This window comes from Dermacentor variabilis, chromosome 3, assembly GCF_050947875.1.
Source record: "Dermacentor variabilis isolate Ectoservices chromosome 3, ASM5094787v1, whole genome shotgun sequence".
Classification (NCBI taxonomy): Eukaryota; Metazoa; Arthropoda; class Arachnida; order Ixodida; family Ixodidae; genus Dermacentor; species Dermacentor variabilis.
In genome coordinates, this window is record NC_134570.1 from 72852996 (window position 1) to 72879152 (window position 26157).

Below are 26157 nucleotides of genomic sequence, written 5' to 3' on the forward strand. Positions count from 1 at the left end.
CACACACACACACACACACACACACACACACACACACACACACACACACACACACACACACACACACACACTTAAAACACAAGCGTAGGCACCCATAAAACAACGCGGGCGCACATGATAACTCGCCGAAAAAGTACAGCTATCCTAAAACACAACAGCGAATGCGATGTTACCACGCCAGAAAGGTCAGTGATCAATGCAGCTACACCTGTTCCCTTTGAGGAACTGTCCATAAGCGATGCGGCTGGTGTCAGCCACTGAAAATTGCAAGCGTATAGACGGAAGTCGCCCTTACAGCGTGTGCCCCGCCGCTTCAGAGAACAATCTGCTGTGCTGCAGTAACATTGTCTAAGCGGGTTGCTGCGAAAAGATTCGCGCCTCTGCGCCAATATCGAACACGGTACGTTGCTTGTAAAGCAATAACGCGCTCACAGCGTTCGCGATGGTCGTATCGTTCTCATTGTTGCGCATTGCTGCTGTGGCTTTCGCTGCTTTCGAAAATACCAGTTGTATACGGCGTGGGTCGTCTCGGGACATTCGTCTGCATGTCCTCCGGGAGCGAGCATATTCCGGGAAAAAGAAAAGCGAAATAAGATAAAAGGGAAATAAAAGCTCAAGGCAAAGGAGAAATGAAGCGTCTCAGAATGCACATGGTTATTGGTATTTATTAACTTGTCGCAAGCTCCCTGTCCCCGCCGCGGGCCGTCGAGAAGGTCACCGAGGAGTGATGCTGAAGGGCTAAGGGGAAGAGGGAAGGAGGGCTGGCAGAGGAGGAGATGAACGCTGCACCGAGGAAGCTAGCATCAGCATGCGAATCACTGGGATTTATTCGCGTACCTCGAGCGTGTCCCTGTGGGGATCGTGTCTGACAGTTGCATTGTCGCGCTCCTTCATCCGACGACCGAAATGTCAGCGACGGGACATCTCCTGCTGCAGATAAGATATCTATGCAGTACCGCTTTACGCCCACTTGCCCTTTCTCTACGTAGTTCGCAGATGCAGCTAGAGGACAGATATTTACGCGACACCTGTCGTCGCGGGATGACCTTCAACGAGCCGTGTGCGTGAAGTGGGTGCGAGACACTTTACGATCCCTCTTTGTATTTCAGCTGCTTCTCTAAGTAAAACAAGCGCGGCAGACACGACAGCAATGATACCTCCAATAAACAGGGCTTTGACAAAAAAAAAAAAGAACGCTGTGAATATGCAACTGAGTATACTTTGGATGGCGCGTCCAAGCTATATATGGCACACGATAATGGTTACAAGCTTTTGGGTATCATTCTGGTAGAGCCAACTATTAGGGGCACATCGATTCTTCGATATTCAGTTGAAGTGAGAGAAGAAAAAGGCTCATTCAAATTGTATTAGTGAGCCAATGGCGAATGACCAACGAGTCCAAGGGAAACTGTTTTCGACAGATCGGTCACCACACACACACGCGCATATATATATATATATATATATTTATATATATATATATATATATATATATACGCCCACACGCACTCGTAACAACCTTTTGCTAAGCGGAGGTGCTGTCCACTAGCGAGTACGACGGACGACTTGAACGCATCATGGTTTCAATGGCAGCATGCGCATACGTACGTAGTGCAATTCGAATCCATTCTATCCCCAAGGAACGCTTATTTCTCATTACCGCGCCGCCGCGGATGCCTGAAGGCGAGCTTTCTATTTTGTTTTTCTTTCCCCCGCACGGCCCGTGCCGACGGGGGAAAGTTCCATTAGATGGCGCAGCGTGTCCAGAAAAAGAAAGCGTGAGAGAGGATCTCATTTGCCGCATGACGCGTTAGCAAGCACCGGCGTGCTAGGCGTCTCGGAGGCCACGCACCAGCTTTGTGGATGCGGCGGCGGCGCCAGATGGTGGCGAATGTTCTTAATGAAGCGGGAATACACGCCTCATACATAATTCGTTTCGACAGTGGTAATACGTTGTTTCGCGATATAGATTCATTACCGTGGAACGTCATCGTGAGATGGGTTCTGGCCAATTTACTTTTATCGATTAGCGGCACATAACCGAAGTTGACATGAAAGATGTTCATTCAAGAACGGCACACAACCAATACCGATTCTTCTTAGAGTCGACTTAACCTAACTTTTATTTGTATAATTTTATTTTAACTTTCCTAACTCACCCGATTCTTGGTCAGTCCCCATAGTATGTGTGAGCCCCTCCTGGAGGCGGACAAAAAACAAACAAACAAACAAGTGGTACATGTCCAGTGACCCAAGTTGGCGAGAAAGAGGTTAATTAAAGAGCGGCACATAACCACTGACACATGCACAATGACGCAAGTTAAGTTTGATTAAAATGCCTTAACTTTACCCCACTCTGTATCTCTCCATTGCGTCTATTCTTCGCCTACAGAGAGTTGCTAACCGGATTCTCATCTGGCTAACCTGCCTATACACTTGCCGTTTCAACATACTGCAATGCCCATTGCAAGAGTGGGAGGAGGCCGCAAGTATAATCAGAGGCACGGCAAAGTGTGCCCGTCCACGCGCGCACAAGAAAAGCACACATGCTCCTAGTCCTTCCTGTCAAATTATTTCTGGTTTGCCAGTGCAGAACCAATCCCTGAAATATTTGCTGCTAAAGCTGCCTCTTCGCAACAGCAATTTTTCATTGACCGGGTGACGGCGCACTCGCGGGCAGTGTGCGACAGCCTGCCTCGATTCGCAAGCGTTAATTGGCCATCGCCAATCGTGGGACGATATAAATTATTGCAATAGTCCGGGAAATTGGAAATCGGTTCAGCAAACGGGGACAGTAAGTTGCTGAAACCCTGTGAGGGTGTTTCGCGAATATGTAATTAACGCGGAAATGAGCTTTCTATAACCTTAGAAATAACTTCAGAACTGCGTAGCACTACGTGAGAACATGAGCATGAAGTGGTTCCGCTGTGAAAAGGGTGATCCTGCATTTGAGGCGTGGGCGTGTAAGGAAAACAAGTGCGACCCTTTCCTGAAGTAAGGCATATTGAGACAGTCAAATAGGTGATATGAAATTGTCATTTCCTAGCAGGCATGGATGTTGTTTCTTTGTAGGAGTTTTCTTATTGGCTAACTTACAGACATGTGGAACCTATATGTATATTCATAGTCTAAAACAAGAACAATAAAATATTGCAATAGAGATTTATTTCCAGAAATACAAGAGTTGTCGTGGACACCATAGGCTAGAAGCTGTTCGAAAAACAGCTTCACTGGGCCGATGGACCGTTACAAGACACACATTGTGGTTACATCAAAAATATTAGCATTGTTAGACAATCAGAATAAATTACTCACATAAATGCACAAATACAAGACAGAAAATAACACAGAGACAAAGAGAAAAAGATATTTGATACTCCAGAAGAAATGTATGTGTATAAGTGTTACAAAATGGGAACACAATTGGCTCTGATAAGCGACAAACAATCAGTGATCCCATGTTTACAAAATGAATTCAAAGTTCCTTGGATGAGGAAGTAAATATACCTTGATATTTATTTGTAATGTATGGTAGATTATGTTGTAATTAGTGTAGACAATGTTTATTACGAAACCACGAGACATACCACGTAGTCCCATTTTTCTTATTGGTAGAAATAAATTGTTCGTGTCAAAGATGCAGCAGGCACTAAAAAAGTTTTGACGGTAGTACTTGAAAAGTAAAAATAACTTAGAAGGCGAAAAGTGTACAAATATTCTATTTCGATAATTTTATACTTTTAAGAAAGCTGGCGGCGCAGTGTACAGAGCACCCACTTGATGTCAATGCGCCGAATCACCTATTCCTAAGAAAGGGTTTCATTAATATTCGCATTTCCTGTATTCGCCCACACTTACCTACAGTAACTAAAATGTGAAGAAAATAAGGCATAATAAATCTTATGGTAAGCTTTGAGCATAAAACACACCGACATGAAGACAAAACACCTGTGATAGCAAACAGTTCTTTTGTAGATATTTTCAAAATGTTTATTCCAAATAAGGTGCGAAGAAAAAAGTGACGCCTAATATTTTATGTTCATCAACAATTTTCATTTCTTCACCAGAAAACACTAAAGTTTGAGTTCTAGTAAGTGCTTTATTTTTGCGCAAAATAACATTACTTTTGTTTTCGTAGGGTTTATTTTTAGGCAATTAGCAACTGAATGCAGAAGAGTACGCATTTGGGTTGGTTGGTTCATGATTAGAAGCAGTGTACAGCGCTACACACAGCGCTTTGGGATAGCGGTGCAGAATAGATATGCTCACTGAAAGAATAAAAACACTTGGTTGTTAGTCAGCGCTGTTTGTGCCCCTCCCCTTGTCCTATTGTTTAGCGTTGTTTACTGCGAGCAAGTGACTATTCAGATAGCTTAGTGAGTAGCTCGTTATACATTACATTATTTTTTGTGACTTCGAACCAGATATAACGAGAGTACTGTCATCGGCGTATACAATAAATTTTACAGTTGTATCATTATTAGCAATGTCGTTATAGTAGAGGTTAATAAGCATAGGACCTAATACCTTCCCTTATGGCACACCATTTACGTGGCGAAGAAAACTTGCCTTCTCGCGTTTTATGCATACTGATTGCTTCCGATAAGTAGGGTAATACTCAAGTAATATTAATGGAGCACTTCTAACGCCATTCTGTGACAATTTTCATAGCAAAATTTTGTAATTTATGCAATCGAATGTCTTGCTGAAATATATGAATTGTGCCATACCGAAGAGATTTCTTTCTCTGTATTTAGTGCATGTTCCTTAAATGCTAGCAAAGCAGTTCCCCTTGACGGGCCTTTATACAGCCGAACTGAGCCATAGGTAAAATATTTTGTCTGTCGAAAAAAATTGGTACACGAGAAAAAATAATCTTTTCTAATCCAATGGAAAATACTGGAATGAATGAGATGGGTCTGTCGTTTGGCACATCATTTCTGTTGCCTCCTTTAAAAAGTACAGTTACCCTACTGATCTTCATTTGTTCTGGGAACACCCCCGACTGTGAAGCTAGATTAAAGATATGCGCTAAAGATGGAGTGATGGATTCTAAAACATAATTTATAGATTTTATCTGTATGCCATCAATGTCAGGGGCTTTACTATCTTTAAGGTTCACAAAAGTGCTAAATACTTCAGATTCACTAGCGGGATTTAAAAATATACTTTTCGAAATGTAAAGAAACGACCATGCACCAGGCGGAGTTTGCTCTGCTTGCGGTGGCACGGTTGTAGTTGCAAAGTACTTATTGAAATAGTTTGCGAGGGATAAACCTGATATTTCATTTTTATTGTAGGTTATCTTGTCTGGTGAGTTAGAATGCTCTTCGCGACCAAGAACCTTATCGATAATGCCGCACAACGTATCGGGATGTTTACTCGTGGCATCTGCAAACAGACGCACGTGATCGGCATTTCTAACGCGTCGAAGTTGCGTATTTAGTTTGTTGCTGTACTCTTTAAATAGAGTGTATCTATGGTACAGTTTATATTCGTGTCTTATCATTTTGAAAAGTTCCTGTGTAATGCAGGGTTCTCCTGCCTTTTTGGTTTGTCTAATCTTTTTGAAAGAGAAATCTGTGCTGTAAATTTGTAGCAACGCAGAAGGAAACTTGGAATAGGCGACATTTACATCACTTATTCTGTATAGGAAAGACCAGTCATTATTGCAAACGTAACGTTTAAAATGATCCATATTTCTATTAGTGATATCTTGCATAGCAAACGCATTTGGCTCAGAGTGGCTCTTTCTCACACCTCATTGTACGCTATATCATAAACACAGGACAATGATCGCTGACGTCCGACGTCACTGTTCCATTATGCTTACGGCGTGTCGTGTCAATATTCGTGATAACAATGTCAAGACACGCAGACGAAGACATCGTAGCACGAGTTGGTGTAGTATTTAGGTTGATAAATCTAGCACAAGTATACTAGTGAAATCTAGTATGGCATCAGTATTTTAGTGAACATTAATGTTAGTGACTCCGCCGCAGACAAACCGAAATTCGTTAGCAGCAACAAATTCAAGTAAATTATGAAAAAAAAATTCAGAAAGCCAAAAATATTTCCGTTTGGCGGGCAGTATACGACCAAAATTATATCGGAGCAATGTTTAGGCGCTAATATTTCATAGTCGTATGTGGTTCTACAAAATTCTGATACTTCAACTTTCCATTCCGATGCGACATAGATTGCTACACCCGCTCCTCGACTATCAGTCCGATTTAAAACGCAATCTGCACAGCTACCAAGGTACAGCCGAGCACTGCTCTCACGATACCATGTTTCGGTTAGCATAATGACATCTAATTTGAAAGAGAACTGATTTAAAAAACTACTAATAATGTTTTGTTTGTTGGTTGCAGATCGAGAATTCAAGGGCAGAACGGAAGTACTGGAGTAAAGTTGTAACTCCAGCATTGCGCAAATGGAGAAAAAGCGCAAATGCGCGCAAGTAATGCAATTTTGGCACCACTCTTACGACGATGTGCTGTTCAGTCGCAGGATGCTGGGAGCAACTGAGTGTGTGATTAGGAATATCGCGTTTGATAGTCTATACTATGTTAGGTTTCGTTTTAGTGTCGCTTTATATGAAAAGCACAAGAGTACTAACTGTTTGTATAACTGTTGGTCGGAGAGTTGTCTTAAGAACTGTAGCTTCCTTGAAAATTTACAGAACGTAACAACCCATTTATCATCAGATTGTGTTACTGGGACGATCGGCGTCACCGCTTCACTGTTGATGCTACAAACTCTCCTTCTATAATAAATCAAATCATTCAACTAAAATCAATTCACTTTTTCTGGTCCAAACTAATGGGACTCCTCTACCATACTGAGAGTACTTCATAGGTGGACGTGTTATCCATTTAGGATCACTGATTAGCTGCAACTTGATCCGTAACTAACATATACACTCTAAGAAAAAAAGGACTAAAAGGGGTAGGGAGGTTAGTCCTTTTGGGGACTAACTGATTTGCCACAACCATTAGTCCTTTTGGGGACGAACTGACATGGGATGAACTGTTACTCCCCATGCGCTTACTCCTTCGGGGACTAACAGTTGCCCCTGCCCGATGGTCCTCAAGGGAGTAACTGTAATTCGTTCCGATGCTCCGCAAAGGTGTAATTAATTAAAATAGGCATTTATACCCTAATAAAAAAATTAATGAGCTGAAAAAAAAAGCGTGCCCGACAGCAGGATTCGAACTCACGTCCTCTCGCTCACAAGTCAGGTACTCTAACCACTTCACCACGCCGCTTTTTTTTCTTTATTTTTCACCACGCCGCTTGCTTAGTAAGACGGGCTAGTCTTAGTAAGCACCACGCCGCTTGCTTAGTAAGACGGGCTATTTCGACAAGGTTAAGCATGGGAACGCAAGTGCGGCAATATAAAAGTGACTGTATTTTGTGCAAGCTATGCAGTCAGAATCTAACGTTGAGTGTACTTGCAACCATAAGCGACTGCGAAAAGAAATCAGCCCGAGTATTTTTAGGGTGATTTAAACTGAGGCACTACGCCATGTATACGTGTAGCGAGCTCAAACGGGGCACCGAAGACGACAGAGAAGGGCAATTTCTCTGTCGCTTAGCGCGTGCCGTTTGAGCTACACATCGCTTCAGTTCGCAACCTCCTTGGAACGGAAGGAACTTAGGTACTATAGACCAAGAAAATCTAGCCGTCTATCAGTGACTTGCGCGTTTAATGTGTATCGCTCACTTATGGGGTGCGCACGAAGGGCATGCCTCTTCACATTCCAGTTTTAAGTTTCACGTAATTTTCTCACGAAGAGGCAAGGTGCTGCTTTGCATGTAGGTCAATAGACAATGCACGAACTTCGAACCATTCACGATTTATAGACAATACCGTTTTCGCCGCATCGCTCCATGACACGGACGAAAACCGCGAAGTGCCTGGGGAGTAACTGTTGCCGTTCGTCCTCCCATTGCTCTCTTTCCGAGCAGGGACTAAACACTTACTCCCCGAAATTTGCACACGGCCCGCACATTCATGCAGTTAGTCCTTTGAGGGACGAAAGCGCCCTTTTTAGGACTAACGGCGCAGTTACTCCCGTTTTCCCCGGGATTTTTCTTAGAGTGTACGTTAACAGTGACGAAAGCTGTGTGCTATACCTTGACATACGCGACGAGAACGCTAGCCAAAACATTTGTGAGGAGCACTGCGCCCCCCCCCCCCCTTGCTCACAAACTTCGGCAAGGATGCGCATGGACGGGGAAGACCCACTTCATGCAAGGGGCGATGCCGCATACATAAAGCGCGCGTAGTTGGAATGCGCGAAGGTCACTATGCATCACGAGACGAAGTGCTAACGCTACGCGGGCGGGCGACCTCGATCGTCTTGCGGTCCTCCTGAGGACGATCCGACGCTGACGAAAAGACCTCGTGTTTGGAAACGTCGGCGGAGACTAACAAGGGACCTTTGTCGCTGCCCAGTCGGCGCACGCTTGCGACAGCGCATTAACGGGAAATATTAGCGCCCTTGGGAAATGTCTCACGCTGCTGAGAGGCGACCTTGTGTGCTGCACTGACGGCTTCACGTCACCTCCTCCTCCTCCTCCTCCTCCTCCTTTTTCTTGTCATCGTTAGCACGAGGAAACAGTACGTCACACATATCAGCCAGATTAAGAACACTTTCGCACTTGGCTGCGAAAGCCAGTCAATTCCGAGAAAAAAGACAAAGCGGGGAAAAAACAGGAACAGCTTCTCTCACAGCGCTTCAAATGCTGCCAGAAAATCAGCCGATGCACGGGATCGTCTTAGATCTCATTCTTCCATAACCAAAACTTTTTTTCTCGCGCTTTCGAAAGCCAATCAGAAGGCGAGTGAGATACTGTGGGTGCAGAATCTGATCGAACGAGGCGCGCCTGGGAAGTTGCTTGATTTCTTTGCCCGTCGTGGTCGAAATGTTATGCGCGAAGCGCTCGTGTCAGAAAGCGTAGAAAGTGCTTTTTTGAAAGGTTTTCTCTTTGCGTATTGCTCAAATAAGCACCATCGGACAGGTCAAACGCTAGTCACAAGCAATGTTCATAACTGCGGTGGTGCATGGTGCACCCTCCGTCGCTGCGTATAAAACAAAGGAATCACCGGAAAAGAGTTGCTCGAGGATAAGAACTTTGGGTGAAAAAGTGGAAACCGCAGCCTGAATAAAGCCAGTGCTTCCACAAGGGGACAAATGACGTCATTGCGAGGTCCGTGACGCGCACCCCTTACAAAAATTTTTATAGAAAGTCCATAGACAGTCTATAAACATTTGTCTATGAAGTCTATAGACTGTCTATAGACATTTCTTTAGACTAGTCTATAGACAGTCTATAGACTTATGGCCATACACTTTTTATAGACTAGTCTATAAAAAGTCTGAGTCTATAGACTGTCTATACACAGTCTATAGACAGTCTATAGACTTATGGCCATACTTTTTATAGACTAGTCTATAAAAAGTCTGAGTCTATAGATTGTCTATAGACTGTCTATAGACTTATGGCCATACACTTTTTATAGACTAGTCTATAAGAAGTCTGAGTCTATAGACTGTCTATAGACGGTCCATAGACTTATGGCCATACACTTTTTATAGACTAGTCTATAAAAAGTCTGAGTCTATAGACTGTCTATACACTGCCTATAGACAGTCTAGAGACTTATGGCCGTACACTTTTTATAGACTAGTCTATAAGAAGTCTGAGTCTATAGACTGTCTATAGACTGTCTATGGACAAGTGTATAGGCTTACACTTCTACTTTTGTAGACTGAAGTCTATAGAATGTCTACAGGTGAGATTTGTCCGTAGACATTTTATACACTTCAGTCTACAAAAGTAGCACTATATATACAGTTCTACTTTTGTAGACTGAAGTCTATGGAATGTCTATATACAAATGTATATAGATAGTCTATAGACATTCTATAGACTTCAGTCTACAAAAACAGAACTTTATAGTCCGATACACTTTTTTTCTATGACATTCTGCAGACATTTGTTAACAAATATGAATTTTTTTTAATCTATAGGCACTCTATATACACAGACATCTTATAGACAAGTCTACAAAGAGTGTATAAGGCTATAACTCCGTAGCGGCTATCTACAAGTTAGTTTACATTTTTGTTTACATGCGGTAGCAAAAAGTTTTGAATGTATTTATGCATGTGCACCTGTTCCTTTTCATCTGCACTTATGCATTACCGTTAGTAGATTAATAATGCTTCTAAACCAGCTGTACTTTCATATATGTTGCATAAACAGAAGGAATTTATATAGTGCTGAATCATGCAGTGCGAAAAATAAAACAAATGCACCAGCAATGCATTCACATTTTTTATTGCTCAATATAATAGATGAATTCCTTAAATTCATGTCGTATGCTATTATGGAAACAGATTAAATATTTACATTACTCCTTGGCAAGCATGGTCGCCAGGCTGGCCATGACCTTTGTGTCATTAGTCCCAAAGGTGCTGCAGGTGTATGCTGCAAATAAGTAGATGCAGCAATATGAGGCAAAGATAACAAGTGTATATTCTTTGTGTGTTCATTAAGCAGCTTAATATATTTGCTCGAACCATCTAAGTCAGTACTTAATGCGGTTTAACTATGACTAATGGCTGCTTGTCAATACAAATCAGCACCTTTACACAATGTTTTATTGCATGGTATGGTGAACAATTAAACAGTCACAACTGCTGCTCGTGCCAGCAACAGTATGTTCCCTTTTATGACAAGTTCATATATGATGCATTATTGTACTTATCCCAAATGGTCTCTATATTTATTGCTGAAACGTTACCCAGTTGGGCTGTCTGTACATTTTTTTTTGGCTGGTAGTTAAGTATGCCCGTGCAGAGGGATATTTTCAGAAGACGTGACTGGAATATTCACAGTATCATGCCTAAGATTGTAATTTATTTTGCTTAATACACATTTAAATGTCTTTCTCATACTTTTAAATGAATGGGTGATTGGCCATAACTTCAACGGAAGGCAGATGGGCTGATTGTATCGATATGGTCACTTAATTTGTTACAGGTAATGAGGCCTCTTGGGCGTGCTAACAGGTTTCCAAGTCAGGTATACCACATGAGCACTCGAAATACCACACGAGCACTTTGTGTCATGGCACGACAGATATGCACCTCCTAGGAAACAGAACTGATAGTATAGTTCGAATGAATTCTATTACACTAAATTATTTAAGGTGCTTTGAAAGATGAAAATTTTTTCTAGGCTATCGAGGTTCAGGACGTTTAGTTAACGCAAAAAAAAAAACACATATTGAGTAAGAAATGCCTTGTCAGTAAGCTTGACTTTCTTTTATTTTTCAATAAATGGAACCAATTTCCTTCAATTTTTATCAGGTGAAACGTTTTAAAAATATATCTAACTCAGAGATTCTCTGGAAACTTTGTATGACTTATAACAAGACAGCATACCTATGTGGCCATTTTAAAATTTCCCGATCTTTTTCCAAGCCTTCCCTGGCTGTTTTCATGAAAATTTTCTGGCAATCTATGACGCCTGCAGCTTAAGTGTAATAAAAAATATTGTGGTTTAATGCTTGCCAAGTACTGCCAGTCCATAATATTTAGATAAAACGAATAACACGTCAGTCACTTGACATGCAGTATTAGATTCAACTGACTTGAATCCCTTGATTAATAAAGCTGACAAGGGCTTCGGCAAGTTCGTAATTGATGGCCACACGAGTACAGCACGGAAGACACAGAGACACACGTAAAGCAAATGCAACAATGTGAGGAAAAACTATACAAGGAGTTATACAATTAGTTATTTTTACCGTTCAATAGCAGTTTTCAATATAATTTGCTCTCATCACTTATGCCTCTACTTAACTTTGTTTACCTCTGACTAAAGACTACATGGCAATATTAATCAGTACCAGTATGATGTTTCGTTATACTACAGTATGATAAGCAGTTAGACAACCGTAATGGTCGCCGGTGCCAGCAACGGTACGTTAAGACAGGTGCATGTGACACACAGTGTACTTATAAAAATAAAAGAAATGCGAGAATCCCAAACGATTCCTATAATAATATTTGTTGAAACAAAGACACCCGGCTGGACTGTGCACATTTTTCAGGTGTTAATGCAATATGCCCGTGCCGAACGAACATGCTCAGCATACTGACTGCAGTTTTGAACAATCACGTTAAGATTTGCAATTTATTTCCGCTTAGAACAGTCTGCAACGTCTCTTTTCTCATACTTCGAGATGAATACATTTGCCACACTTTCAGTAGAATGCACATGAATGGGGGCGTACTGATCAGGTTACGTATCAACTAAAACATGTTACGATCTCTTAGGTGTGTTGATAAGGGTAGAACAAATGCAATGCCCACTGAATTATTTGAATAATCTGTGCGTTATCTACTTAGAAAAGGCCACCAAATTGATAATCTGGCTCTTTTTTCTTTTGTACAGCGCATATTGTATGCAGTCTGTCCAAGACAACGGCACTACATGCAACAGTAATGAAAACCGGAACACTTATTACGCACGACAATGGCTTCATACCATGCACGATTAGCACAATGCCAATCTGCGCCAGCAGCTGCCTTGTGATTAAGAGCACGTAAACTGCAGAACGCCGAAGCATCGGAAGCCACTTAACGCTTTTCATATAGCTCGAAAGATAACTTCTGCTGCTAAATTGTTTAAAAAAGAGACAAAAAAGAAATCTTCCAACTACCGTCAAACGCAATGCCTTCAGTTTGAAACGTGTAAAGGTGTTCCCGGAGCGACTAATTATTGTTCTCCAATTTTTTCGGCTAAGTTGCAAAGCTGCAAGTGACTAAGCTTATCGCAGGTTTCATGCTCCAAAAGCGTTTGTGGTTGCATATAAATAGATTGGGTGAATCTAGAGATTTCTACTAGATATTTCTTCAAGTCTCGTGTTTTGCTTGCTGTAATTTCCCAAAATTATTTAGATTGGTTGCCAGGAACCTTAGACATACTGCTACTTTTAAACTATGCGAAAACGGCAGCGCACACACTGCTGATGCATGCCCCGCAAACACGGCCTTTCATCCGAGTATGCTAGCAGTTATTCAACTATGCCTGTCTGTTTGAAAATTCTTGATGCTAACACAATTTCGAGATATATACCTAAAGCGTGTCACGAGAATTTCACTACACATACGGTGCAGCATTCATCGCGGCCGCATCAAGCGCCACTAAATGAGATCTACGACACTGGCTGCCCAACACACACAATCCGCTTAGTGGTAGCTCAGTATCAAGTTAAAACATGGTGTACTTCCTTTTTTACGCACCTAAGCTATAATGATAAAATCAACAAGCACGAGCGATCGCTCGCCGTAAAAGATTCCGTATAGTAGAAGCGAGAACAAGAGCGCGTTATCAAACAATGTCAACGACAAACCGACACTATACCCGAGTCGCCTGCGCTACATGCAGCCGGTTCGCGCTACGAAATGCGCTCACATAATCATGAGGTATTGACGCAAAACGCCTTTGATAAAGCTTACCATTCAGTGTAGTTGACGTGTGATGCCACAAAGAAGACACGCATACACATACACCAACGTTCAGGGAGACACCGCACACCGGCACAACCGTTTACGTGCCTGGCGCACTCGTTGAGACGGCGCATTGCCGCGCATGCGCAAGAGCTCCGAGCATGCGCAGGAGCTCCGCGCGGGAGGGCGTGCGCGCTCGGAGGAGTGTGAGCGCCTTTTACTCCTTCATTTTTTTCTTTGTCTCTTTCTCTCTCTCTGCGCGCCATGCGCGCCGGAACGGGTGGTTTTTCTTTTCCGTTATGCATTTTTTTCGTGGACGAGGGATATGCGCTGGCAGGTTGTATGACAAACGCTGTGGGCTATCGTATGAGACTGGAACGCTAACATGAATGCTCTGTTTGTAAAAGCCGTTACGGGGCCCTTCAGACGTTTTAGACGCATTATTGCCAGCGTCGATGAGTAATACAGCGTATTTGTAGCATATCTTCCAGCGTACCGCCAAATGTGATGCCCGCACGTATGTTAATGCTAATTTTCTGTTCCGATGATAGGTCAAAGCAATCAGTACAGCAATGAGGTACTCATATGCGTGGCTGCGCAGGCATACCGCCGGCGAAATACTGGGTGGGCTCAGAGAATTTGGCACCTATTTTAAGTGAATGAGAAACTTTGATGAGTTTATAGTGCAGGATATTAGGCAACAAAAGTCGCCCGATGTTAGTGACGCAGCCGAGATATGAAGACAATGTGAAAAGTATCCGAGAATCGGACGACACACAACGCGAACACCACATGCGCGACATCGGTTCATGGCACATTCACAAATTCCGCGTTGTCAGCTACAAACATTACGAGTGTCTTTGCTGTTAGCTTGATGCCTGTTTCGAATCCACTTGTATCTGAAGCTGGCGTTCATAACATATATTTTAACAATTGGATCGGCGTTTTGCTTCCGTTATTCTACTGCCGCAAAAGTGATGCGACAACTGTGAAGACTGTCTTGGGATTGCCGAGAGCGACTACGTAGATCATATGTGGTCAACAAATGCGGAGGTATACACTATGTGTATACTAAAGTCTACAAATAGGCTCTACAGCAATCTCAGCAGTATACAACTTCAGTGGCTTATATCAAATGCAGCTATGTATTATCCACCGGTACCTGCGCTTGGCTACAGCGTACACGGGTTGGGCCCAGATTAACGATGTTTGTCTATTGTTAATCTATGGACATGCAAGACCACGACAACTCAGAGGTGGTGAATTCACCACCTGGTCTGCGGGCTTTCGCCACTTATTTACCCCCTTTGCCACATCATCACCTGGTCTTCGCGAAGTGTACGTCCGGGAAGCAGCCATGTTTAGGGCCTTCGGGTGCCCGGAGGACCTTGGTGACTCGGACACTGCCTGCTCCGCCGCGATCCTCATTCGGTGCAGCTGCACCGAACGCAGACTAGCAGTCTGCACGGTTTGCCCGCCGCGCCGGGGTTGCGATGCCGTCGTGCATGAACCAGTGCCATATCATCGCGTTCGCAGAGGGCGGGGGGTATGGGAACTCGGAATTACATATTATCGACTTTCTTCTATAGACATTCAATACACCAGGAGTAGAGAAAAAAATAGAAACCTTGTCGACTATTGTCCATAATATATAGAGTCAACAGACAAAGTATGGACAAAAATAAATAGAAACTGTATCGGCTTTCGTCTACAGGTAGTCCATATAGAGGGGAAGTAGACAAAGAAGAAACAAACTCCTTATCGAATTTTTTCTATAGACCGTCTATAGACTGCGAGTAGACAAAAAGAAATAGAAATCTTATCGACTTTCGTCTACAGAAAGTCTATATACAAAGTATATGGACAAAAATAAATAGACACTGTATCCACTTTCGTCTATAGGTAGTCCATAGAGGGGAAGTAGGCAAAAAAAAACACAAACACCTTATCGACTTTTTTCTATAGACCGTCTGTAGACTGCGAGTAGACAAAAAGAAATAGAAACCCTATCGACTTTCGTCTATAGAAAGTCTAAAGACAAAGTATGGACAAAAATAGATAGAGACTGTGTCGACTTTCGTCTGTAGGTATTCTATAGAGGGGAAGCAGACAAAAAAGAAAAACACCTTATCGACTTTTTTCTATAGACCGTCTATAGACTGCGAGTAGACAAAAAGAAATAGAAACCCTATCGACTTTCGTCTATAGAAAGTCTATAGACAAAGTATGGACCAAAATAGATAGAGACTGTATCCACTTTCGTCTGTAGGTATTCTATAGAGGGGAAGCAGATAAAAAGGAAACAAACACCTTATCGACTTTTTTCTATAGACCGTCTATAGACTGCGAATAGACAAAAAGAAATAGAAACCCTATCGACTTTCGTCTATAGAAAGTCTAAAGACAAAGTATGGACAAAAATAGATAGAGACTGTGTCGACTTTCGTCTGTAGGTATTCTATAGAGGGGAAGCAGACAAAAAGGAAACAAACACCTTATCGACTTTTTTCTATAGACCGTCTATAGACTGCGAATAGACAAAAAGAAATAGAAAATTTATCGACTTTCGTCTATAGACAGTCTATAGACTTTATATCAACAAAAGTCCAAATCTATAGAAAGGAAAGGTCGTCTATGAAAAGTCTATAGACTTTCTATAGACAGTCTAAAGTCATTTTTGTAAGGGACTGATCACCTACGTGTTGGTCTTTCGTCATGCTTCCATGGATACGCACTTGCGCAGGAGAAGTGATAACTGTTAGGAACACAGGGACATAATAAATCGAAATGAGGTACTTGCGAAGGACTAGTGCAATACATTTTCTACGAAGGGTAAAGGTAAAGGTTCGTTACATGATAATGCAGTCGTTTAAGAGCATTTTAATAAAATTAAGTGAAAGCAACATTCCGAAGGTATTAATTTTTATCATCAGCCCATATTGTGGCCACTGCAGGACGAAGGCCTCTCCCTACGGTCTCCAATTACCCCTGTCTTGCGCCAACCGATTCCAACTAGCACCCGCAAATTTCCGAATTTCGTCGCACCACCCAGTCTTCTGCCGTGCTCTACTGGGCTTTCCTTCTCTTGGTACCCATTCTGTCACCCTAACGGTCCAACGGGTATATAATCTGTGCATTACATGACCTGCACAGCGCCATTTTTTTCTCTTAATGTCTATTAGAATATCGTCTATGGCTGTTTGCTCTCTGATCCTCTTTCTCTCTCTTAAAGTTATGCCTAGCATTCTTCGTTCCGTCGCTCTTTGCGCGGTCCTTAACTTGTTTTCAAGCATCTTTGTCAATCTTCAAGTCTCTGCCCATATTTCAGCACCGGTAAAATGCAATGATTGTATACTTTCCTTTTCAATGATAACGGTAAGTCCCTGTCAGGATCTCACGATGTCTGCCGTATGCGATCCAACCCATACAAAATATACTTAATCATATAGCGAGGGCCTTGACTTTGACAATTTTGATGTCATGAGGTACAGTCTGCGATGTTTTTTAAGGCGAGTTTCTAGCAAGTTTACGTATTTTGTGATGTCTGTGGTTAAAGGAATGTTCCTTATCTGCTTCCATTGCCGTGAGTAGGGCTCCTGAACTGATCCACTGCTAAGTTTTTACGCATGTACAAATGACGAAGAAATTGGACGGGAAGGCAACTGTCATGGTAGCCCAGTATAACGGCAGAACATGCGTAATGCAGAAGGTATTGTGTCATCTTTGGTTAGCAGCTTGACGACCGACGTAAGAAGCGAGACAAAAGACAGGAAAGTGAGCTCTTCATTATTTCTTTCACTTTATATATATATTATACGGTGGTCGTCACACCGATATCCAAAGATGTCAAATTTCCAAGACGCCCGTTCTTCCGCCCTTGCAGAAGGTGATGATGAGGCACCAACCTATAGGGCAAGTCCTTTTTGTTTTTTTGTTCACTTTTTTCTCTTTCACCTTGGTATTAATGCGAAAGCATTATATCCGCCATTACGCGAAAATCTGACGGTATCGCAATGACTGAAAGATGGTACCAAAAATGGCCGACGGTGCAAAGATGAAGAACAAGTAAAAAAATGCTCGAATTGACGTCAGATATTTCAGCGCGGTTCCGGCAAACAAAGCGAACTAATGGCTTTGAAAGGAATTTCGGTAAGTTTACGTCTGGGTGGGAATCGGACCCGGGCCTACGGGGTGCGAGGCGCGCACGTTCCCTTGACACCACCAAAGGTGCGCCTAGCACGTGCGTCTTTGTACACGTCACGTCGCAGCCTTCTGGCTGACTAAAGGTGCCGCTTAGTGAGTGCGTCATTGGGCACGGGACGACACAGCCAATAGAGAGGAGGCTGCGCCACGTCATAAGTACATAACACGAACGGTTTCATGGTGTTCCGAGTTCTACAAGCGGTAAAATGCTTTCGCACTCCCACGCGCAGGCAGTCCAAGGAGTCTCTGTCGAATTTTTTGCGCTTCTAATAAATATAAGAGTGAATCTTTCCTATGCTTTCTCCGATTTTATTGCCGATTGTTTTGTATCATATGGAAGGGACTGAATAAGTCGCTCTCTTTGCCGGAATTTCGATGTAAATTTTATGCTAGGAGCAACATCACCGCACGACGAAATGATTACGAAAAGATGACAAGCCACATATACAAAACCTTTTCATTCGTAAGTGCACTTTGGCATTGGCCGTCCGCTTTGGTGAGTAGTATGGCCAGCATCAGAACAAGGCATAACGTTCTCTTACGTACAATTCCAGCGTAAGTGGTTATTGTGAATGCGGGCCCAGGTGTCTGAGAAGGATGTGGCTATGGTTCACAGCTCATACACGAGTAGTAGAGCCTTATTACATGTCACATGGCACCCTCTATCTGGTCTGCGGGCTTCGACGTGCCGTCAACTCGCTTTAGTAAGATCTTGATGAGGGCTAGTTGGTTCATGCTTAGAACTGAGGTGAAACAGCGCGAAAAAGACGAGGACACAAGGAAACAAATACCACAGACAAGCGCTGTGGTAACTCGCGACTCTACAAACCACTTTGACTACTGTACCTTCTGAACGCATCTGAGGAGAGGGCAGAATGGGAGTACTGGGCCATCATGATTGCCGTCCCGACGTACGTAAAATAAGGCATGGAGCATAAAGTTAGCGTTGGTTAGATTGATAGCTGGCCGAAGCGTATTAAAAACACCATGTGACAAAGCGTGTACAAGGAGCAGGTGAATAGCACCTGCGCGGAAATGAGGTTCAGGTTTGAAAAGCTTGGCTACGGTGACGTGCACCTTTTCATATACTTTAAGCATAAAGTTACTGGCGTATTGCTCGAGCAAGTTTTGGGCACAGGTATTATTTGTTATTGCTTTTTTTTTGTAACATTTGGCGCTTATTCACTGCCTGCTTGCTTTCGGGCTCGTTTCCTTCGGCTAATCTCAATTGAAGAAATTTATAATAATATAATATTTGGGGTTTTACGTGCCAAAACCACTTTCTGATTATGAGGCACGCCGTAGTGGAGGACTCCGGAAATTTTGACCACCTGGGGTTCTTTAACGTGCACCTAAATCTAAGCACACGGGTGTTTTCGCATTTCGCCCCCATCGAAATGCGGCCGCCGTGGCCGGGATTCGATCCCGCGACCTCGTGCTCAGCAGCCCAACACCATAGCCACTGAGCAACCACGGCGGGTTCAATTGAAGAAATTAATTACGTTCTTGCGTTTCCCGAAAAATTGCATATTTGCACTCCAGCCATTTGAGTTATGCGAGCTCTCGCGAGTTACTTGCGTGCAATCTTACCAACCGCTAGGAACTCCCAACAACACTGTGAATGTAAGTCCTGAGAAGCACAGTAAGGGTATGAAGCAGCTTGAATGCACCGCATCATGTCGTTTCACAGCACTAAATTCGAAGCAATTCTCTGGTATCCTGGTTTACAGTATGCCAGTTGCTCCCCCCCCCGCCCCCTAAAGCCAAGCTGAGCGAGTAGCGGTTAGAAGAAATGTTTAAAAAATTAGCTATTTCTCACTTGTAAATATGCGGTAAGTGAGTGATATCCACTGCACATTTATTGGACACATAAAGTTGCAGCAGCACTATGTACTTAAACAAACAGAAGAAATGAAAACGAAAGCAAGAACGGGCCGCGCTTCAGATACAAGGAGCTCCAAAAGAATGAAAGCCGCTACCTGCCATCATCGGTGAGACGACCGCAAGTACGGGTCGCGCGAGCCACAAGCTGTAGCGCGCCAGGGGTGTGTGTGTGCCCGGAGCCATCGTGATTCATGGCTTCCATATTAAACCAGACGGGGGAACGTTCCCTCACAAACATGTCCGCACGTGCCGAGGGCACGCGGCATTGACCCCGTCGCGTGTCGCCCGTGCTGGCTTCTGGTTTCGGCCCGGAAATAGGCACGCGGCGATGCGGCGCCACCACATGAATAGCCAGGACAACGTAGCCGAACGCCGAGAAAGGAAACGCCAGATCGTTTCGTGCATGACAATGGCCTGCAGTGCGCGTGTTCGAAGCGGTCGAGACAAAGTAAACGGGACAACGTCTCGCTCGGCGCAGATCAAGAGGCCGAAGGGAAGGTAGAAGGTGTCATTCTCACTGTGCTTGCCAATTTCCGAGTCAAGAGGCCTGGTTCAACATTGAACAGAGCGCGAACAAATGTAAAATAAGGATGTATGACAGAGAGCCTTTCTCTGACAGAGAGCTTCGAAGCTGAAGGACAGTCCGAGGACAGGCGCACCTACACTATACTAGCACGAAGCCACAATAGTCCCAATGACTCCACTGTAGTTAGTAAAGCTCAAATGCAATAGCCACAATAAATAAGTAAGTAAATAAGTGAGAAGTAATAATTAAGTCACAAGCTACAATAGCCGCAGCAAACTACAATATCCACAAAACCACAATTACAGTAACATGAAGGTTCAATAATCGCTATATATATAAAATAGCTACGCGGTCACAGCTGCAGTAGCACGATGCTACAATACCTGGTCATTCGTTGTAAAATTTTCATGAGAAGTACCTGCATTAGCGAAGCAGTTCATACGGTAGAGCAGTTGGTAATACGCGCTATGTAATAGGCGATATACATCATTATTAAAGAAGGCCGAGAGCCAATGTCAATAAGGTTTTGCGAATGAATAGCCTTGTGAAGTGAGCCCTAATTTTTTTTGTTTTCTTACGCCGCCAGTTCAAGTCTTTTGCGAAAATGGACACCGCTGCTAGGGCCTGCATGATCAAGGTTGAATACAGGCACGGCTTATTGGTCAATAACTGCAGCTTAAAATTTCCAGCGTTCATCAAAGGAAAGACGATCACGACCAACAGCTCGAGCTTTAGGCCCCTGCAGCGGAGGCAAAGGTGATAGAAGTTAACTCAAAGTTGAACTTCATCTGCTTCACAACAACGTAAATAAATAAATACAGAATAGGCAGAAAAGAGAAATAGATCGCAGCCTCTTCGCAATCTGCTTCGTTGATCAGCAACTTGTACCTGTTTGCATTTTGGAGTTGTCGAGATTTAGTGCTTTTTTCTAAAACTTCAAGCCTGCTCGCGAAATCTGCGAGCGCTGTCTGGCTTTTTCTTTCTTATGAATGCAAGGACGTGGGAGCAACAAGTGTTCGGCCGCGAGTACGCGCCATGCTGGCTTAGGCGCACTACATGCTTAGCTACACGTCTGAACGGTAAACATCACTTAGGGGGACACCTGCTCTAGCCATGAGAATTTATCAAAAGGATTTTCATCCGGAATAGTCGAAACCGGCGGCCACATACGGGTCTTCACTTCGGGAAAAGCGCAGTGGGTCTCGTTGCTCTTGAGCCCGCTACGTGAGCACGTTTCATCAGCGGACCATAGAAAACGTTGGACTCCGTTGGACGCAAATTGAATCGCATCTAGCATTTGTTTATTTACCCCACTTTTATGCCTCATTGTGCCCAGAACACTGAACTATTGCCCGGAAACATAAGTGCTATGTTTTTTTTTTTATTACAATGACGCATGCTTCACAAAGTGACATAAATTTTGTGATATGATATGCCTAAATTCTGTGTTTCTGATGTGAGGGGTTAAAGGATTTTCACATGCCCGGGGTAGCAAAATACCTTGAAGTTCTCCAGTGTTTCCCCGCTCTGAAGATCTTGGTTCCAGAGCTTCAATTATGCTGATGGCAAGTACTGCGGCTGAGTTCGCACAAGAAGACATTTGATAAAACATAGCCAAATGAACAGTTACAGAAATATCTGCTCCCATGCCCACAAAGAAGCACTTTATCTGCGGTAACACTACAACTGCAGAATGCCCACAAATAATGTAAAATATATACAGAGATCGCTGAAATAAACAATGGCGGCAGAATGTTCAGCCGGCCTCTTGTGCATTAGGCTACGCTCTAATGACAATAATGGAAATTGTGATGGTCTCTTCGAACGCGAACGTAAGCGTTCGCGACATCAAAAGCGACATGGTGTCAAGGATATTTCGTGCAGGGGATGTTTCGGCATCATGAGGTTTTTATTAGTTTCCTCCGGAATCCGACATGTCAGGTGCGTCTCGTTACATAACTGACTGTACCGTAATCCCCGCACTAAACATAGACGGCGGAGCAGGCATGGCGAATAGAAAGAAATCAATTCGGTCCTTACTAGAATAAAGAGAAAATAACTAAATAAGGATTCCATTATAGTTGGCGCAGATGAAACATTACTTTCATTTTTGTATACCACCTGCGTAAACACTTTTTCCGTGGATAAACAAAAAAAAAAAGATGATGCTGCGCGCGTTCCGGCAAGAACTGAGTTCCTGTCGACGTGTCTCATTGCTATAAAAAATAGCGTAATCCCCTTCACGTTAGAAAGAGGTCGCTGACTCCCAATGAAAACACGGATGACGTCAAATTGCCCGAAATAGTACCGGCACAGTGTACATCACTGGCAAGGGAAAAAAACAAAAAAGAAATCGAGTCCCCCTGATGGCAGCAATTTCTCAAGTAGAAAGTATACTCTACCTGTGTATCCCGTATGCATTTCCGAGAAGATTATTGCTCTAGGAATGTTCACCTTGATGCGATAATTTTCGGCACACGGAAGTAACAAGGACGTATAGGGATGTATAGTTACTAATCATAATGATAATCTAATTCTGTTGCACGAAGCCGGCGAGGTACAAAGCGAGAAGCAGCGGAGGCTTTACTTTAGTAATCCTAATTTGGGTTAAGTTTACTGAGCAGCAACGGCAGTGCCGATTAGCAGTGGCGAATACAGCCTTGATGGCTACATCTATAGATATAGCCAACAAGGCTATATTCACCACTGTTTAATGTTCTATAAGACATAAAACAAGAAGAGAGTGGCGAGGCGATTTAACCTTTAGTTGACGTCGATGAAACTAAGTGTGTTCCGGAGCCAGTAGAAGATGAGAATGGGGTAAATTAACCAAATGATTAATCCCGAGAGACCCCCATGCAGCGCCTCAAACGAGAGCGTCTGGAAACGCTAGTAGTCACGACGGAACAATGCTATAGAGTAACCTGCTTAACAACGGTACCACCAGTACCGCTACACGGTGGTACTGCGCGGTGATACCACCGGTACCAACATTAATGGTACCACTGGTACTACTGATAATGCATGTACCGCATGGTGCTACCATAGATATCGGTGCACAGTTTTAGACTGCACATTACTACGGGAACGGCTTGACTGCCTGCGGGATAGGCACGCGAAAGAGGCTAGAAAGACAAACCCGATACGGAAAGGGGGGGGGGGGTGGAGGAGGTATCTCGCGAAGAAATACATTGTATTAAAAAGTTCAGTGGGATTTAGCGATAAATGCGAGAGAAATGCGTCCTGGATCCTGGATTCATGATCCATGAGGTCCTGGATCCATGATTTGAACCTCTTTCATCACATCGCAAAGTGTACATACATAGACACATACACACACACACACATAGATACATAGACACGCACACACACACACACACACACACACACACACACACACACACACACACACACACACACACACACACACACACACACGCAAGTGAAAGAAGAGGAGGGGAAGCAGGATAGAGTACCAGTGGGCCAGGGGAATAGTTGGTTTTTGGAATGGCTACATGGGTCCGTCGCGTACCGCTTGGAACCCGTTCAAGGAGTCGGACACCCTTTACATTTTGGCCGCAGTGGTCATGATAACCCGCAGCAAGACGACCCCCAGTAAGATGCCTTCGCGCGCATCAATGCCGTGATCTATGCCTGCACCGTCATCGGACACTCAACTGGACCACAACCTTTCCGCGAGCGATGCCACCACTGGTACGATTCTGGTACGATTCTTCCTAACAATCAGCAGGCCGCTTCGGATTCCACTCACCATCGTCGGCACTCCTGGACTTTTTTGAAGCATGCCTTGACCAGCGATTGCTTTCCGTTGAGAACTATTTAACCCAACGTATGTATTCCGCGCAGAGTCACATCGGCAACCTCACCACACGTGTTTCAAACTTCGTGTCGTCGTCGATCTTTACTCCTAAGCCTTCCCAGTTTAATAGCTTGAATACTTCTTCCAAGCACGCAGTGAATAGCATTGGACAGGTTGTGTCTCCCTGTATCTTAGTGTACAAGCGTCAATATCACATTAAACATAGAAGTGCAAAGACGGTTTACATGTGCGCGATTAGAATAAGTCGAAGAACTGAACATTTCTTTTTGTAATCAGAAATGTTAGTAGCAATAGTAGCTACGATAGCCTTAAAGCTATGGACCTCACCTCCCCCCCCCCGCCCACACACACAAAATACAAGTTAATGTGACTGCATGCAATTTTACAAAACTCAACATTACCATGACATCAAAAAGATACCACTTTTCGTTATCCACAAGATAGAATAAAAAAGTAAATCGTTTATCCTGCTTTCGGCCTCACCTTTTTGTTCTCCTGTAGCTCTCACCTTGGCCGAAATATGACGGACGCTTTGACGAGTGGCAGGATGGTTTCCACTCTGTCAAAAAGCCGCGTAATCTACTGTGCTCGAGTGTGGAAAGCAAACAAGACGTTAAACAAGAGTCATCCTGATTCCCGAGGGGTTCCTAATTAGGTTTGCGGAGTGTGTTAGTGGGGAGGAAAAAGTAAAATAGAGAGAGATAGAAACAGAAGGAAAATGTGCTCGCGTTGCTATGGCAAGATGGCTGGAAATGGCGAGACAGTTAAAGATCAAGAAATGAAAAGTGACAGTACACTGAGCTAACGTCCTCCCGAGCGTCGCATTCTGCATAAGTTATTTTGCCAACATTGCTGTTGCCGCCGAACGTGAGTGTTTTGTCTCATGTTGCTGCATAATGGAGGCGGGTTCCGGTGCACTTTCAAACTTCCAGACAGTAGATGAGGTGCGCTGCAATGAATGTTTCATGAAACTCTGGAACGTCAGCCTTGCGCTTTCTTTCCCATAGCTTCACGAAAAGTGTTTGTAATATTGTAAAGTGTTTGTAATGTAAACTAATTGTTGTTTGCTGTCTTTCTGTCGGTTAGTAGAGTCCTCGATAGTTTTATTTTACAACAAACAGTGCTGATACAGAGTAGCAACGTATAGTGTATAAATATATTTACTGTTCCGTTGTAGTGGTGAGCAGTTGTTATATTTCCTTTCTTAGTCGAGGGCCAACTGATAAACAAGACCTTACGGTCTGATGCTCGGTTCTCGACCATGACGACAAATAAATTTAAGACGCTGCTACATTGGGTTTTAGAGCATGGTAAAGAAGGGCCTGGTAGTGAAAGTTCAGAGTCCGACAATGCAGTGCATGTCCCCCATAGGCCGGGAGTACTATCGGTGAGAGAAGAGCTAGTGGACAAGAGTCATATCGATAGAAGCTTTTCTACGCAGCTGCGGAACATAGAGTAGATAAGTTCATCTTGTCATACACGTGAAAAGGGGCCCCTTGCACTTGTGATTTGCATGTTACGTAGGGAGCGAACTCAAATCTTATTATTGCACCCATGATGCGCAGATTTCTCGGCGATAGTGCACTGGTACAAGAAATGCCATGGTTCATTAATATTACAATTGTTTTCGCCGATGTGATCTTAATCTGAGGCCAACGTTCAGGGCATCGCCAGTTGCTTGTACCGACATAGAGTTTCAATACTTTTGTGCAAGTTTGGATGGCAGGTAACTTAAGAGATATTTAGCCTTCAATTACCGATTGCATAAACGAGGCCCCACTCTACGGCTGCAACTCTCATCCGGCCTTTCCCGCGGCGCAACAACCTTGCTCTGCCGCTTGGGGCTCGAAGTGGCACTCACAAACGCCTACTCCTATCGTATCGGAATGGCCAAAATCCCGATGTGCGACTCCTTTAGGAGCGAGGAAACCATCGAGCACCTATTGTGTACCAGCCCTCGCTTCGACGTACAACGCCTCTCTCTGAGCACAACTTTAAACAGATTGGACTCAAGACCGTTCTCCGATACAAAGATACTCGGACCGTGGCCACAGGCGTCACTGGCACGAAAAGCGATTCGTGCACTAGTGCAATTCTTGTAGTTCACCGTCCTAAAAGACCGTGCATAGTGTCCCTGTGTCCCACGTACACTCAGTGCCAGCTCTATC